The sequence below is a fragment of the Bubalus bubalis genome, chromosome 1, assembly GCF_019923935.1.
Source record: "Bubalus bubalis isolate 160015118507 breed Murrah chromosome 1, NDDB_SH_1, whole genome shotgun sequence".
In the NCBI taxonomy this organism is placed as follows: Eukaryota; Metazoa; Chordata; class Mammalia; order Artiodactyla; family Bovidae; genus Bubalus; species Bubalus bubalis.
This window is the reverse complement of record NC_059157.1, coordinates 141,666,134-141,684,622: the sequence shown is the minus strand read 5'-3', so window position 1 is coordinate 141,684,622 and position 18,489 is coordinate 141,666,134. Positions and strand designations below refer to the sequence as shown.

At 37.4% G+C, this 18,489-nt stretch overlaps 1 pseudogene; it reads right to left on the bottom strand.

Moving 5' to 3' along the window:
* Positions 1–6,186: 6,186 nt before the first annotated feature.
* On the bottom strand, positions 6,187–7,419 carry LOC102401800 (annotated as a pseudogene).
* Positions 7,420–18,489: the final 11,070 nt, after the last annotated feature.

Genomic DNA, 18,489 nt, shown 5'->3' with positions numbered 1-18,489 from the left:
GCAGTATGGTGTTACCCGGCTCCCACTGTGGGCTTCGCGGGAGACACCAGCCGCCCACTATGAGATTCCAGCAGCGGCTGCCACTGCTGATCCGCTTTCAAGGGGGAGAACTCCTGAGACATCCCACGAATTAAAAAGCAGCTGTGAAATGACCTAACTCTCTACTCACACTCCTCACATCAGAGGCTGTTACCGAGTTTTGGAGGCAAATGGTGTCTGACTCCTACTGCATTGTCCAGCAGAAAGATGTGCTGCCAAACTCAGTTCTTACATCCTCCTGGCATTGGGATTCCTTCAAGTTTGAGGTATGCCTGTACCTCATTAGGCCAGTTGGGTTGTCTTGGAATTAATATGGAGCCAGTAGTGACTTGAATAGGATTAGGACCGAGTTTCTTAAAAAGAAATGCATTCTCCTTTTCTCAGTGGTTTCACAGCCCACCAAATTCTACTACCTTGCAGAGATGGCCTTAAAACCCCAGTTTATGTGGCCCTGTGATTTTGTACTGCTGTCTCATGAAAAATTCCATTTCTCACTCTTCTATGTGACTCCATGGTTTACACGGAATGTTTCACGTGTGTTGTCCAGTCTAAGATTTACAGTAAGCAAGTGAACGCCCTAAACTGAGTTCAGCATCTAGCTAATATGTGAAAGAGCCAGATAAGGACCCTGGTTCAGGAGTCAACTCTGCTTTTCCTCACACCCCCTAACCTTTCCCTATTATTGTTAGAAAGTTACAAATATTTAGAGTATATAAGCAGGTAGTGCAGTAAATGTTTTATGTGCATTATTCCTTTAATCTTGACTGTTACTCCTTTTTCAACCTTCAAATTTACTGTTAGAGTTTATACAAAGTGAAATTTACCCTTTTAAGTTCTATGAGTTTTGAAAAACATAGGCAGTTTTGTAACTACCACTGTAAACCTATAAACAAGGTACAGAATATTTCTCAAAACTTTCTTTGTGCCTCTTTGTGGTCAGTCCCCTCCCCCAACACCCAGCCCAGGCAATCATTAGCAACTATTTTGTCTGCACTTTAAATTGTGGAAGAAGGCAGAGAAAAGTTAAATAATTTGCCCCAAATTAGACAGCTAGCAAGTCAAAGAGCCAGGATTGAACTCTAAGGAAGTTTGTCTCCACAGTCACTGTTACTACCATATACTATTGCATGCTGCCTGTATACCACCGTATACTGCAGTCACACAAGCTTTGGGTTTGGAATCAAATGATCCAGCTTCATGCATTCAACAAATATAGTTGATTCTAGTCAAGTTGCTGGAACACTGGATTAGTGAATATTGAACTGTTGCTACTAGAGAAAGTACATATTACATTTCTGTGAGCATCACATTTTGGTCAGCTAACATATATAATCTTGCTTTATGTGTGCTTCTGTTTGAAGACACTGTATTTAATATAAATTGGCTCATTAACATTTAAGTCACAGCCAACAGCACTGTAATTCATGTACAAAGGAAGCTTATCTAACACGTGTGTTCTCTGTAAGGCATATCACAGACTACATGTGCTTAGGAACACTAGAGAGCACTACAATACTATATTTGGGGACCATTTTAAACAACCAAGTCATCAACGAAAGTCACAAAAAAGCAAAAAGAAACACAAATAGACTGTGAAAACAACAGTTGTTTACAGTTTGATATCTGAAACGAGGCAGAGCACTGCCTTCTTTGACCTTAGCTAGGAATATGTGCCTGGTGAGCTGCTGTCTATGGGGTCACACAGAGTTGGACACGACTGAATTGACTTAGCAGCAGCAGCAGCAGCAGGAAAATATGTATTGGCTGACTAAAATCTTCTCCTATTTTGTAAATGTCCACAAATGAGCAAGAAAACACAGCGAAATTTGATTTTGGGGTCACAAGTAAACTTTAGTAATCAGGTATATTCATAAATATGGAATCCATGAAAAATGCGGGTTACTTTTTATCTTAGTCCACTCAGCTCTGGAATGACTGTGTTAATCAGGACAGCCTGTTGTTCATTAGGTACTTGCTGTCCAGTGTAGGATACAATCGAGCAATTTTAACAGATACAATGCTGCTAAAGAAATAACTACAGGGTGCTGAAATAAAGGTCTTGGCCCTCTTTATCTGGTCTAGGTATTGTTCAGTTGAAATATAACAATCGATAAATTACTGGAAATGTCCAACCTACCAAGAATGAATCATGAAAAATCTGAACAGATCATTTAGTAGGAAGAATTATAGGTCAGTAATCAAAGACTCCCAACAAAGAAAAGTTCAGAACCAGATGGTTCCACTGGTGCATTATAACAGACATTTAAAGAAGAATTAATTCCAATTTTTTGTAAACTCTTCCAACATGTTAAAGGTGAGTGACCGTGAACTTCCAGATGTTCAAGCTGGTTTTAGAAAAGGCAGAGGAACCAGAAATCATATTGCCAACATCCGTTGGATCATCAAAAAAGCGAGAGAATTCCAGAAAAACATCTATTTCAGCTTTATTAACTATGTCAAAGCCTTTGACTGTGGATCACAATAAACTGGGGAAAATTCTGAAAGAGATGGGAATACCAGACCACCTGACCTGCCTCTTGAGAAACCTGTATGCAGGTTAGGAAGCAACAGTTAGAACTAGACATGGAACAACAGACTAGTTCCAAATTGGGAAAGGAGTACGTCAAGGCTGTATATTGTCACCCTGCTTATTTAACTCATATGCAGAGTTCATCATGAGAAATTCTGGGCTGGATGAAGCACAAGCAGAAATCAAGATTGTTGGGAGAAATACCAATAACCTCAGATATGCAGATGACACCACCCTTATGGCAGAAAGTGAAGAACTAAAGAGCCTCTTGATGAAAGTGAAAGAGGAGAGTGAAAAAGTTGGCTTAAAGCTCAACATTCAGAAAACTAAGATCATGGCATCCAGTCCCATCACTTCATGGCAAATAGATGGGGAAACAATGGAAAACAGTGGCTGACTTTATTTTTTGGGGCTCCAAAATCACTGCAGATGGTGACTGCAGCCATGAAATTAAAAGACGCTTACTCCTTGGAAGGAAAGTTATGACCAACCCAGACAGCATATTTAAAAGCAGAGACATTACTTTGTTAACAAATATCTGTCTAGTCCAGGCTATGGTTTTTCCAGTGGTCATGTATGGATATGAGAGTTGGACTATAAAGAAAGCTGAGCACCGAAGAACTGATGCTTTTGAACTGTGGTGTTGGAGAAGACTCTTGAGAGTCCCCTGGACTGCAAGGAGATCCAACCAGTCCATCCTAAAGGAGATCAGTCTTGAGTGTTCATTGGAAGGACTGATGTTGAAGCTGAAACTCCAGTACTTTGGCCACCTCATGCGAAGAGCTGACTCATTTGAAAAGACCCTGATGCTGGGAAGGATTGAAGGCAGGAGGAGAAGGGGATGACAGAGGATGAGATGGTTGGATGGCATCACCGACTCAATGGACATGAGTTTGGGTAAACGCAGGGAGTTGGTGATGGACAGGGAGGCCTGACGTGCTGCGGTTCATGGAGCCGCAAAGAGTCAGACACAACTGAGTGACTGAACTGAACTGAAAGATGAGTGATCACTTCTGGACTCACTTTATGAGGCCAGCATTACTCTATTAACCAAAACCAGACAAAGACACTACAAGAAGGGAAAATAATAAGCATAGTGCAATATGAAAGTATTAACAACCTGAATTCAGGAAGGAACAAATAAGAGGTATGGGATTAATAGATAAAAACTACTGTATATAAAAATAGATAATTAACAAAGACATACTGTATAGCACAGGGAATTATATCTACTACCTGTAATAATCTATAATGGAGTATAATCTGCAAAAATACTGAATCACTATACTGTACACCTGAAATTAGTATTGTAAATCATCAATACTTTAATGAAAAGGAAGTCCATTTGCAATTTCTTCGAAAAGAATAAAATTCTAAGGAGTAAATTTAACCAAGGAGGTAAAAGATCTGAAAACTCTTTAAGACTTTGAAATTGAAGAAGACACAAAATATATTCCATGCTTATGGACTGGAAGAAACAATATTGTTAAAATTTCCATACTACTCAAAGCAATCTAATATTCAATGCAGTTCTATCAAAATTCCAATGGCATTTTTGCACATAAATAAAAAAATCCTAAAATTTGTATACAACCACAAAATATCCCAAGTAGTCAAAGTAATCTAGTGCAGGAAGAAGAATAAAGCTGGAGGCATCATGTTTCCTGTTTTCAAACTATACTACACAGCTGTAGTAATCAAACAGTACGGCATTGTGCAAAAACAGGCACATAGATGAACGAATTATAAAAGTAGTCCAGAAATAAACTCATGCCTATATGGCCAACTTGATGACAAAGGAGGCAGGAATATACAATGGGGAGAGTATAGTTCTTCAATAAATAAGGTTGAGAAAATTGGATAGCCAGATGCACAAGAATGGAACTGGTCTCCTATCTTATACCGCACATAAAAATTAACTCAAAATACATTAAAGACTTGAACATAAGAACAAAAACCATAAAAAATATAGATAAGCTTCTTGACATTGATCTTGGTAATGATTTTTTTGGATAGTTCATTAAAAGCAAAAGTAGCAAAAGAAAATATGAACAAGAATTACATTAAACTGAAAAGCTTCTGCATAGTAAAGCAAATCATCAACAATGTGAAAAGACAACCTATGGAATGGAAGAAAGTATTTGCAAGTCATACATCTGATAAGGTGTAAGTATCCAAAAATACATCAAGAATTCATGCAAAATTCGGGGACTTCCCTGGTGGTCCCGTGAATAAGAATCTGCCTTGCACTGCAGGGGACGTTAATTCAAGCCCTGGTTGGGGAACTAAGATTCCTCAAGCTGAGGGGCAACTAAGCACTTGCACCCTAAATAGAATCTGTGTGCGACAGTGAAAGATCCTGCATGATGCAATGAGGATCCCACGTGCTGCAACTAAGACCTGATACAGCCACATAAATAAATAAATATTAAAAATAAGCAATTATTAGAGCTCTTGAATACAAAATTAGCCATTGTTGTTTTTAAAAAAGAATTCATGCAATTCAGTAACCAAAAAAAAAATCTGATTTTAAAATAGAGGGATGGGATATACATTTTTCCAAAGAAGACATACAAATGGCCCACAGGTACATAAAAAGTTTCTTAACATCACTAATCATCAGGGAAATCAAAATCACGATATTATCACCTCACTCCTGTTAAAATGACCATCATCAAAAAGACTAGAGATAACAAGTGCTGGTAGGTTGTGGAGAAAAGGAAATCTTTGTGCACAGTTTTGGGGACTGTAAAATGGTGCAACCTCTATGGAAAACAGCAGGGAGGTGCTTCAAAACATTAAAAATAGAACTACCATATGATCTAACAATCCCACTTTTGTGTATATATCCAAAGGGAATGAAAACAGGATACTGAAGAGACATCTGCACTCCTATGTTCATTGCAGTATTACTCGCATAATCAAGGTATGGAAATAACCTAAGTGTTTGTCAGTGGGTGAGTGGATAAAGAAGCTGTGGTATATATTCACAATGAATACAATATTATTCAGTCATGTGAAAGAAGAAAATCCTGCCACTTTTGAAACATAGATGAACACATAGATGCTAAGTGAAATAAGCCAGGTGGAGAAAGAAAAATACTGAATTTAGATTTCATTATATGTGGAATCTTGAAAAACAAACCAGAAACAGAGAGTAGAAAATTGTGGCCAGGACCTAGGGAGAAATAGAAAGAGATTAGTAAACAGGTATAAACTTTCAGCTATAAGATGAATAAGGTATAAGGATGTATTGTATAGCATGGTGAATCAACACAGTGTTGTATAAGAGAGTAGAATGTCAATGTTCTCATCAAAAAAAGATAAATGTATGACATATGACATGATGGATGTGCCAATTAACTAGATGGGAGGAATCCTTTCACAGCATATGTTTGTGTGTGTATGTGTGTGTATACTCAGTTGTGTGTGACTCTTTGCAACCCCATGGACTGTAGGCCACCAGGCTCCTCTGTCCATGGAATTTTCCAGGCAAGAAAATGAGTGGATTGCCATTTCCTACTGGAGGATCTTCCCCACCCAGGGATCAACCCCTGCCTCTTGCATCTCTACATTGGCAAGCAGATTTTTTTTTTTTTTTAAGCAGGGCTAAGAAGTTATTTTCATGCATAAGCCAGCACAGACGTGGCAGACAGCAATACCATAGGGCAAAGAGTGAGGGCAGTATCAAATGGAGCCAGGCCCAGTGCCAGTAGGGCAGCCAGGGCTAGGCCAGCAGGAGGCTCAATGCAGGGGCAAGAAAGGGATGGGTGAGGTAGGCAGAAGCTGGAAATGCCAAGGGGAGGTGCCCTAGGTGGAAGAACAGAAAGAGAGGCAGAGAGGGCAGCCAGCCAGCGAGGGCCAGACTACCATTGCATGTTGGGCACATGGGCAGAGTGCCAGGGGTGCCAGTCCTGGAGGTGGGTGTGGCATGGGCTCTGCAACTCCAGGACATAGTTTTCCCTTGGTTTCTTCAGGTGCTCCTCATCAGGTCTTGCATGAACTCGGTGCTCGTGAGGTGGGCGAGGATGCAGAAGGAATGGGACTGGCTTGTCCCAGACCTCGGCTGCCAGTCTTCTGTGTCCTCCATCAGCCACTACTTGCTGAGCAGCTGTCCATTCTGCTACAGGGCACTGTCAGCAAGCAGGGTTGCCCTGAAGGCCAGGTGTATTGTTGAGGGAAGCACTGGGTGCAAAGGTATACTGCCTGGATGGGGGTGGGAGTGGGGAGAGGGGATCCATGGCGAGGGGCCAGGGCCTTCTGCTGTTTCCTCTGAGGGGGCTGAGCCCTCCTGAGACCAAGGCTGAGGCTCTCCCCACAGGCATGGATCTTGTTCTGGGCTTCTATGTGTATGAGGCCCCCTGCATTCTCACCATCAACACTCAGCACCCAGTCACCCACGGCCATGCTGGATGAGGCGTTCTTACCATCAATACTCAGCACCCAGTCACCCACAGCCATGCTGGCCTGCGCAGCTTTACCTCCAGGACTGAGTGAGCCAGGAGATGGAGAAGGGCACAGTGAAGTCCTTGCCCACCTGTGGCCAGAAGCCCCAAAGTGCTGGCCTCTCCAGCACCACTTTAAAGGAATCCACAGGGCTGCTCCTGCTGGGATTGTGAAGTGATTCCCAGGTGGCACCTGTGGGCAGAACTCCAAGTAATAAATTAAAAAAAAAAAAAGGTAAATTGAATGTCATCAATATTGAAAATGTTTGTACCTTGAAGGACAACATCAAAAAAGTGAAAATAAAATCATACAAAGAAAATATTTGCAAGTCATATATTTGATAAGGGATCTGTATACAGAAATGTAAATGTCTCTTACAACTCAAACAGAAAAATAATTTTTAAAAATTGGCTAAAGATTTGAATAGATGTTTCTCCAAAGAAGATATGCAAATGGTTATTAAACACAAAAAACTTATCAACATCATCAGTTATTAAGGAAATGCATATCAAAACTACAGTGAGACACCACTTTACACCCACTAGAATGACTGAAATGAAACACAGTAACAATTGTTGCAAGGATGTAGAGAAATTGGAATCTTCATACATTGCTAGTGGGGCTGTAAAACAGCACAGCTGCTTTGGAAAACAGTTTGGCAGTTTCTCAAAATATCAAACTTAGAGACAGCATATGACCTAACAATTCTACATCTAGTTATATACTCAAAAGAATTGAAAATGTTCATCCCTGCAAAAAACTTGTACATTAATGTTCATAACAGCATTATTCATCATAATAAAAAACGAGAAAAACTTAATTGCTCATCAGCTGATGAATGGATAAATGAAATAGGCTATTCTATATAATGGAACATTCAGCAATAAAAAGGAAGAAGTACTTATAAATAGTAAGTGTGGATTATTCTTAAAAATTATGCTACATGAAAAAAGCCAGTCGCAAAGGCTGCATGTTGAATGATTTCATTTATATGAAATGTCTAGAATAGGCAAATCCATAGAAACAGACAGTAGATTAGTGATTGCTGGGACTGGGTGGAGGAGAGAATGAGAGATTATTGCTAATGGGTACAGGGCTTCTTTGGGGGTGATGAAAATGTACTGATAATAGATAATATGGTTGTACAATTCTGAATATACTAAAAATCACTGAATTGTACATTTTAAAAGGGAAATTACATGATAAGTGAATTATACCTCAATTATGTCCACCCTAGACAACATATTCAAAAGCAGAGACATTACTTTGCCAACTAAGGTACATCTAGTCAAGGCTATGGTTTTTCCAGTGGTCATGTATGGATGTGAGAGTTGGACTGTGAAGAAGGCTGAGCGCCGAAGAATTGATGCTTTTGAACTGTGGTGTTGGAGAAGACTCTTGAGAGTCCCATGGACTGCAAGGAGATCCAACCAGTCCATTCTGAAAGAGATCAGCCCTGGGATTTCTTTGGAAAGCATGATGCTAAAGCTGAAACTCCAGTACTTTGGCCACCTCATGCAAAGAGTTGACTCACTGGAAAAGACTCTGATGCTGCGAGGGATTGGGGGCAGGAGGAGAAGGGGACGACAGAGGATGAGATGGCTGGATGGCATTACTGACTCGATGAACGTGAGTCTGAGTGAACTCCGGGAGTTGGTGATGGACAGGGAGGCCTGGCGTGTTGCGATTCATGGGGTCGCAAAGAGTTGGACACGACCGAGCGACTGAACTGAACTGAACTGAAAGCTATTACTTAAGAAAAGATAAAAAATGAGGATTAATACTCATCTACTCAGCATAAATAATTTCACCATACTATAGTGAGTATCCTTTTGCGACCCTACGCCTTCATATGCTTTAAATGAAAAACTCAATTTGTCATTACTTTCCTGAATATTAATTAAAAAGAGAAAAAAATCAATATAATTCACCACATTAATAGAAAAATGTTGAAAAACATACAATTATCTAAGTGGATGCAATAAAAAAGTGACAAAATTCAGTACCCATTGCTGAGAGAAACAGCAAACCAAGAATATAAAGGAACTACTTCAACCTGTGGGGTGGAGGTGGCCAACTAATGCCATATTCAACAGTGAAAGACGGAACATACTCTCTATTTCTTTTCTATTGTGCCCACAACAAATTGCAACAAATTTAGTGCCCTAAAATAACACTCATTTAAAAAATTACACAGTATACATCAGAAGTCCATGCCAGGATGGCTCAGTTTTTTCTCTGGATTTTAACAGGCCAAATTCAAGTTTTCAGCAGAGCTTTTTTTTTTTTCTGAAGGCTCTGAGGATGAATCCACTTCTAAGTTCATTCAGGTTGTTGACAGAATTCAGTTCCATGCAGTTTTAGTATTGGAGTTCTATTTCTTTGATGGTTGTCAGATGGAGATTGTGCTCAGCTTGTAGAGGTCACTTGTGTAACTTGGCTTATGGCCCCTTTCCTCCATTTTCAAAATCAGCAACGGCTAGTCAAGTCCTTCTTATGCCTTGAATCTCTTTGAAGAATTCTTCTTCATCTGTCATCTACTACTTCTCCTTCTTTAGCATCTCTCTGACTCACTTTTCTGCCTTCTTCTTCCACTTTTAAGGGCTTATGTAATTACATTGGACCCAGCATGATAATCTTCCTAATTTAATGTTGAGCTGATTACTACCTTAATTCCATCTTTAGAGTCCCTACACAGCATACCCAGGTTGGTACAGACATACCTTACAGATATTGTGGGGTTTGCTTCCAGACCAGCATAATAAAGGGAATATCACAATAAAGTTAGTCACACAATTTTTTTTTGGTTTCTCAGTGTATGTAAAAGTTATATTTATACTATAATATAGTCTAATACATGTATAGTAGCACTATGTCTTTAAAATGTATGTATCTTAATTTTAAAATGTTTTCCTGTTAAAAAAAAAAAGTCCAACCATCATCTGAACCTTCAGCAAGTCATAGTTCAGTTCAGTTCAGTCGCTTGGTCGTGTCCAACTCTTGGCAACTCCATGCACTGTGCATCAAGGTCTTTTCCAATGAGTCAGTTCTTTGCATCAGGTGGCCAAAGTATTGGAGCTTCATCGTTAGCAACAGTCCTTCCAATGAGTATTCAGGACTGATTTCCTTTAGGACTGACTAATTTGATTTCCTTGCTGTCCAAGGGACTCTCAAGAGTCTTTCTCTAACACGACAGTTCAAAAGCATCAATTCTTCAGCACTTTCTTTCTAGTCCAACTCTCACATCATACATGACTACTGGAAAAACCATAGCTTTGACTATATGGACCTAGCTTTGACTATATGGACCTTTGTTGGTAAAGTAATTTTTATTACTGCTTTTTAGTATGCAGTCTAGGTTTGTCATAGCTTTTCTTCCAAGGAGCAAGCATCTTTTAATTTCATGGCTGCAGTCACCATCTGCAGTGATTTTGAAGCCCAAGAAATTAAGTTTGTCCCTGTTTCCATTGTTCCACATCTATTGGTCATGAAGTGATGAGACCAGATGCCATGATCTTTGTTTTTTGAATGTTGAGTTTTAAGCCAGCTTTTTCACTCTCTAACTTTCATCAAGCGGCTCTTTAGTTCCTTTTCACTTTCTTCCAGAAGGATGGTGTCATCTGAATATCTGATGTTACTGATATTTCTCCTGGCAGTCTTGATTCAGCTTGTGGTTTATGCAGCCCAGCATTTCACATGATGTACTCTGCATATAAGTTAAATAAGCAAGGTAACAATATACAGCCTTGATGTACTCCTTTCCCGATTTTGAACCAGTCAGTTGTTCCATATAATGTTCTAACTGTTGCTTCCTGACCTGCATACATATTTCTTAGGAGGCAGATAAGGTAGTCTGGTATTCCCATCTCTTTAAGAATTTTCCACAGTTTTTTGTGATCCACATAGCCAAAGGCTTTAGCATAGTCAATGAAGTAGAAGTAGATATTTTCCTGGAATTCTCTTGCTTTTTCTATGATCCAACAAATGTTGGTAATTTGATCACTGGTTCCTCTGCCTTTTTTAAATCCAGCTTGAACATTGGGGAGTTCTCAGTTCACGTACTGTTGAAGCCTAGCTTGGAAGAATTTTGAGCATTCCTTTGCTAGTGTGTGAAATGAGTGCAATTTTGCGGTAGTTTGAACATTCTTTGGCATTGCCTTTCTTTGGGATTGGAATGAAAACTCACCTTTTCCAGTCCTGTGGCTACTGCTGAATTTTCCAAATTTGCTGGCATATTGAGTGCAGCGCTTTCACAGCATCATTTAGGATTTGAAATAGTTCAGCTGACATTCCATCACCTCAACTAGCTTTGTTCATAGTGATGCATCCTAAGGCCCACTTGACTTCACACTCCAGGATGTCTGGCTCTAAGTGAGTGATCACACCATCATGGTTATCTGGGTCATGAAGATCTTTTTTGTATAGTTTTCTGTGTATTCTTGCCACCTCTTCTTAATATCTTCTGCTTATGTTAGGTCCATACAGTTTCTGTCCTTTATTGTGGCCATCTTTGCATAAAATGTTCCCTTAGTATCTCTAATTTTCTTGAAGCGATCTCTAGTCTTTCCCATTCTATTGTTTTCCTCTATTTCTTTGCATTGATCATTTAGGAAGGCTTTCTTAGGTCTCCTTGCTATGCTGGAACTCTGCATTTAGATGTATATATCTTTCCCTTTCTCTTTTGCCTTTTGCATCTCATCTTTTCTCAATCATCATCTGAGCCTTTAGCAAGTCATAATAGTAACATCAAAGACCACTGATTACACATCACTACAACAAATATAATAATAATGAAAAAGTTTGAAATATTGAAAGAATTGCCAAACTGTGACACAGGAGGGACATGAAGTGAGCAAAAGCTGTTGGAAAAATGACACCAATAGAGTTGCTCAACACAGTGGTGCCACAAACCTTCAATTTCTAAAAAGTGCAATATCTGCAAAGCGTGATGAAGTGAGGCCAAATAAAATAAGGTATGCTTGTATTTGAATAATCAGGAGACGGGAATCATAGGGGACATTTTTAGAATTCTACCTACCTAGTCCTCTAAGAACAGGAACAAGACAAGGATTCTACTATAATCGCTTGTATTCAACATTATATTGAAGATGCTACCCAGTGCAACAAGATAAGAAAAGTATACAGATAAGATATTACTTTACTTATGATCTTATGAACATCTAGTTGAAAATTCCATAGTATATAAAAGGGACTAGAAGTAACAAATGAGTTTTCAAGAATTGATAAATGAGGATACAAAGCCAACAGGAAAATCAGTTATATTTCTATGTTAGTGACAATTATAAATTAAATATTTTAAAAAGGAACCATTTACAATAGCATCACAAAATTGAATACTTATTAATAAAATAGATGTAAGGCCTGTATATTGAAAACTGTAAAATAATAAAAATATTCTGGAGTTAAGGTAAAGAAGACTTAAATAATTGGATACATATGTCATGTTCATGGATCAGATGACATAATATTGTTGTTTGTACTTCCTAAATTGATCTATAAATTAAATGCAGTCCTAATAAAAATTCCAGTAGGCTTTTGTAGAGAAAGTGACAAGCTTATCCTAAATCTATATTGGAAATTTCAAGGACTTCGACTAACCAAAATAATTTATAAAAAGAAGAACAAGGTTCACTACCTTATTTCAAGACTTATAAAACTGCAGTAAAAAATCTCAAACAACAAAAGACAGTCCATTTTTTTTTAATGGGCAAAGGACTTGAACAGACATTTCTCAAAAGACTATACAAATGTCTGAAATACATATAAAAAGATGCTCAACCTTATTGGTCCTTAAGTAAATGCAAATCTAAATCACAATGAGATACTCTTCACTTTCACTAGAATGGCTGTAATTTGAAAAAAGCAAAACAAAACAACATGTATTTTTGAGGAAATAGAGAAATTGAAATGCTTGTGCATGCTGGTGGGAATGTAAAATGCTGTAGCCACTGTGCAGAATAGTTATGTCATTTTTCAGAAAGTAAATATAGTATGATCTTATGACCCATTAATTCCACTGGTAGGCATATACTGCAAAGAACTGAAAAACGATAAACAAATACTTTTACACAAATGTTTATAGCTGTACTGTTCACAATAGCCAAAAGGTGGAAACAACCACGTCTTATTCATGGATGAATGAATAAGCAAAATGTGCTATATACATACAATGGAATATTACTCAACCATAAAAAGGAGTCGAGTATTGATACATGCTACAACATGAATCTGGAAAATGTTATGCTGTGTGAAAGAAGCAAGATACAAAGTCACATATCTACTTTCCATTTATATGAAATGTGTAGATTAAGTAAATTTGTAGAGGCAGAAAGAAGACTGATGGTTGCCAGGGCTAGAAGGAGGAGAAAAATCGGGAGAGACTGCTTATGGGTACAGAGTTTTCTTTTGGGGAGATAAAAATTATTAAATACATAGAAGTATTTATAGCTGTGTGTATTATCAAGGTTGGTATACATGTATATATTTCCTTGCTCTGTCAGCTGAGAAGGCCTGGAAGTATAATGGCAATAAGCAAATCTGTTGCCCAGATCTTTGTTTATAATATCATTCTGCAATAAAAGGAACTAGGACTTCTTGGAGAAATGTCTGAGTCTACAATTAGAGCAGAAAATACACAAGATAAGCCTAGAGCATTTTGTAAGTCCAGCTTGTGAAAGTGAAAGTCGCTCAGTCATGTCAAGACTCTTTGTGACCCCATGGACTATACAGTCCGTAGAGTTCTCCAGGCCAGAATACTGGAGTGGGTAGCCTTTCCCTTCTCCGGGGATCTTCCCAACCCAGGGATCAAACACAGGTCTCCCACATTGCAGGTGGATTCTTTACCAGCTGAGCCACCAGGGAAGCCCCCAGAATGTAAGGAAGTGCTCAAAAAACAAAACAGAATAGAACCAAAACAAAAGAAGGGGGGATGAAAAGAAAAAAAACCTTACATTGTAGAACACCTTGAATGCAAAATAAAGTCACACTGGATAATAACCCAAAGTATAAAATAAATGTTCATTAGTACATACTGATATAGGCAAGTGATTAAATTACTAAACAAATGGGAATAATAGATAAGTTATCAGCACAAAAGAATTCAAAATAATTTATGTAGCTTTTCCAACCTTAAGGAATTGAAACATGACTCCCTGTTCCGTAAGTCTGAGCTTCATATAGTGACCTTCTTCCTAAGAGTTTTTGGAAAGGGAGAAAAAGTATCAGTGGGGAAGCCTTTCAAACGCTACGTTAGCCAAATGATCAAGGTCAATAACAACAAATGAATAGTGTTAGATTATAGCTCTAGGTATAAAAATAAATATGAGTCCATGGTGATATAAATAAATGATTGAATAAACAAGGAGAAAATGAATGGAGGAGAAAAGACAAGTCTCCCTTGTAGAAAAATTTCAAATAATTTATGTAGATACTCTGCCCTCAGACAGAGGGCACATAAATCCCAGCTGTGCCTGGTGATTACCTTTCAAAGAGTACAGTATAGAGAGAGGAAAAAAACCATGACTTTAGGCTGGAGAAACACATCAACACTACATCAGCAAGGTGATCAAGGCCAATATCAACAGTGGTAAACAATATTGATGATATGTACCTTTGATATGATGTGAAAAAAATGACACTTTATCTCTGTAGTCTAAAGCCCCTATTTGTCTAAAGCCCTAAAGTCCATATTCCCAGTTTAATCATGAGAAACACAGCAGTAAATTCCAATAAAGGGACATTCTACAAAATACTTGACTAGTACTCCTCAAAACTGTAAGATCATCAAAATAAAGGAAGTCTGAGAAACTGTCACAGCCAAGAGGAACCCAAGGAAACAGGACACATGGAATTAATATCTTGATAGGATTCTGGAACAGAAATATACATTAGTTAAAACTAAAAACCTAAGGAAACTTGAGTAAACTACAGACTTTAGTTAATAATATCGGTTCATTAATTTTAAGGAAATACCATAAGATTTTCTTATGTAAGATGTTAATAATAAAGGAAAATGAATGAGGGAGTCTATGGAAACTCTCTTACTATATTCTCAATTTTTCTGTAGATCAAAAGCTTTTGTAAAAAATATGTATATGGGAAGTGGCTTATATTCCTACTAATTAAAGAAATCCTAATAATAAATGCAAACAATAAAAAAATGGGCAAATGACTTGAACAGATACTTCTCAAAAGAAAATATATGAATGCCCGGTAAGCGCATGAAGTACTTAATATAACTAATCAGCAACGAAAAGCAAAAGTAAAACCATGATGAAAAAACCACTGTAAACCCACCACAATAATGAAAATTAAAAAGACTGAAAAGACCAAATGTTAACCAGGATGTGTAACTCCTGGGATTATAAAATGGCACAACACTTTTGGAAAATTTTGACAGTTTCTTATAAAACAAAACAATTCCAATTTTAGTTACTTAACCTCCAAAATGAAAAAAAAAGTATAAAACAGCTTGAACATGAAAGCTTATTGCATTTTCACTCACAGTGGTCATGTATGAATGTAAGAGTTGGACTATAAAAAAAGCTGAGTGCCAAAGAATTGATGCTTTTGAACTGTGGTGTTGGAGAAGACTCTTGAGAGTCCCTTGGACTGCAAGGAGATCCAACCCAGATGGTCTGGGTTGGATCAGTCCTGGGTGTTCATTGGTAGGACTGATGTTGAAGCTGAAACTGCAATACTTTGGCCACCTCATGCGAAGAGCTGACTCATTTGAAAAGACTCTGATGCTGGGAGGGATTAGGGGCAGGAGGAGAAGGGGACGACAAAAGATGAGATGGCTGAATGGCATCACTGACTCGATGGACGTGAGTCTGAGTGAACTCCGGGAGTTGGTGATGGACAGGGAGGCCTGGCGTGCTGCGGTTCATGGGGTTGTAAAGATTTGAACACGACTGAATGACTGAACTGAACTGAACTGACTCGCAATAGCTAAAAACTGGAAATAATCCAAATGTCCATCAATATTTATCTTTATTGAATAAACAAGTTGTGTTGTATTTATAAAATGGAACATTACTAAGCAATAAAATGGAAAAAACTACTGATAAACCCTAGTGATATGATATGATATGAGTTGAAAGAAGCCAGAACATTATGCTAGATGGAAGAAGCCAAATATGAAATAATTCATACTGTAATGTATTTTATATGATGTTCTGGAATAGGAAAAATTAATCTATGGTGGGAAAAAATCAGAAAAATTAATTCTAATAGAATAAAAAAGTATTCTGAGAGGTATATGGATGCGGGGCATGAGAGGACTTTCTTGGGTCATTTAAATGTTCTGTATCTAAACATGTGTGGATTACCTGAATGTATGCATTCGTCAAAAGTCATTATATTGTAAAGATATGTGCATTTCACTATAAATTTTACCTAAATAAAAAACTTTTAAGGGATAAACTTAAAGAACAAATAGAATTTTGAATTGGTAATTTTAATAAATTGAACAATTATTTTTAAAGAATCCTTGAATATTCTTTCTGTGTTTAAAAAACTATCAACAGAGACTTTATTTATTTTTTTTCATATTCAAAATGAGTAACTTTATTAATATTTACATATTATACACATTACAGCTGATTTTCCTTTACCACATTATGTTCTACAAGCTTACTAAAAACCCTTAATTACATAATACTGAACCATTGCTCTTAGGGAGGAATACAGTTTTTCTAGGGAATAAAAAAAAAAATCATTCCTGGGAGCCTCTGGGGTGTATACCCATAAACTGAATGTGGTATAGTTCTGTAGGTTAATACTTTTTTTCTACAAATGATATCACATTCTTCCATGCTCTGCAACTTGCTTTATTCACTTACGTTTTTAAGATCTATCAACATGGAAACATGGGTCTAATTCATTCACTGAAAGTTAAAATTCAAAATTAGATAATTTTCTCCAGAGATTTTTGCTGAGAAGAGATGGAAAGAAATATTATGACAGAGTCATATGTAGAGTCAAAGGAAAGTTATTTTACTTGTTTATATATAAAGTTTCTGTTTTGAATGAATCTTAGATTTGTAGAAGTGTTACAAAGATAGTCAAGAGGTCTTATATACCCTTTACTGAGTTCTCCCTAATGTTTATATCTTACATAACCATTTTACATTTATCCAAACTAAGAAATTGACATTATTACATTATTATTACTAAAGTAGAAATTTTACTGAGATTTCATCAGTCTTTCCATTGATTTTTATTCTGTTCCAAGATCCAATTCTGGATACAACCCCATTCTATTTCATTAGTTTCCTCTAGGATATAACAGCTTCTCAGTATTTCTTTGTTTTTCATGACTTAGATAGTTTTGAAGAGTACTGCTGAAGGTATTTTGTAGAAGGCATTTTGTACTCTGAGTTTATGTGATATTTTCTGTTCTATGTTTCCTTAGATTCTGTATTCATCTATTTGGCATCCATACTCACAGAGACAAATGAATGGCCAAAGTTCTTTGCACTTCCCCTGTGATTCAGCCTTCATAGATAGGCACATGAAAATGATTTTTTTATAAACCTTCGAGCCGATCTGGGTCCATACCCACCCCCCCACAACCATCTCCTTTATTTAACTCTCATATACCAAGCCAGTATTTCCCCTGCCTAAAATCACCCAAGGTACTAGACATCCTATAGGTCAGAGTGTATTGACATTATTCAAATTAGTCAATCCTAAACTTTCCCCCTGCCCTGCCTTGCCTTTTCCGTGGAAAACACAATGAAGATTTTGGATCGTGCTTTCTATATTCTATTCAGTGGAAGCAAATCACTAAATCCAGCATACCCTCAAGAAGATCTATTAATGTCCACCTTTTGGTTGAAGAAATATCAAAGAATTTATGGACATATATTAAAAATGCACCACAATTACTTATAAATATATTGGGGTAGATATTTCAAGGCTATACACTTATTTGGTCTCTCCTTAAAGTTTTTCCTACAAATTATAGCATTCATCCATGGATTTTGCTTGAAACAATTGTTACTATGGTATTTTAATGGTCATTTTCTATTTCCCCATCCCTTCTTATTACTTGAAATTCTTCTATAAAGATTTGTCCCTTCTATTTGTTCATTTATTTTCATCAATATGGACTCATGGATATTTCTATTTGGTGTATAATCAACAGTATTACTATTTTGTAGTTTAAATTTTTCAGGCTTTGGCTATTGGGAGCCTGTGTCCTTTTGACATGCTTCATGTATTTTGTTTGTTTGTTTAAGTATTTCCTCACATTTTGGGATTATACGATGCATCAGGTTCATTTTGTATTTTTCCTGCCTAACTCTGAAATCAAACGGTATTTGTTTACATATCAAGATCTTATCTCTGTTAGGTATGCTTGCTGCTTTTAGGCTATCTGTAGACAGAGCTAATAAATTTGTGTGTGGGTTCTGAGTCAATTCAGTTATGTCCCACTCTTTGCGACCCCA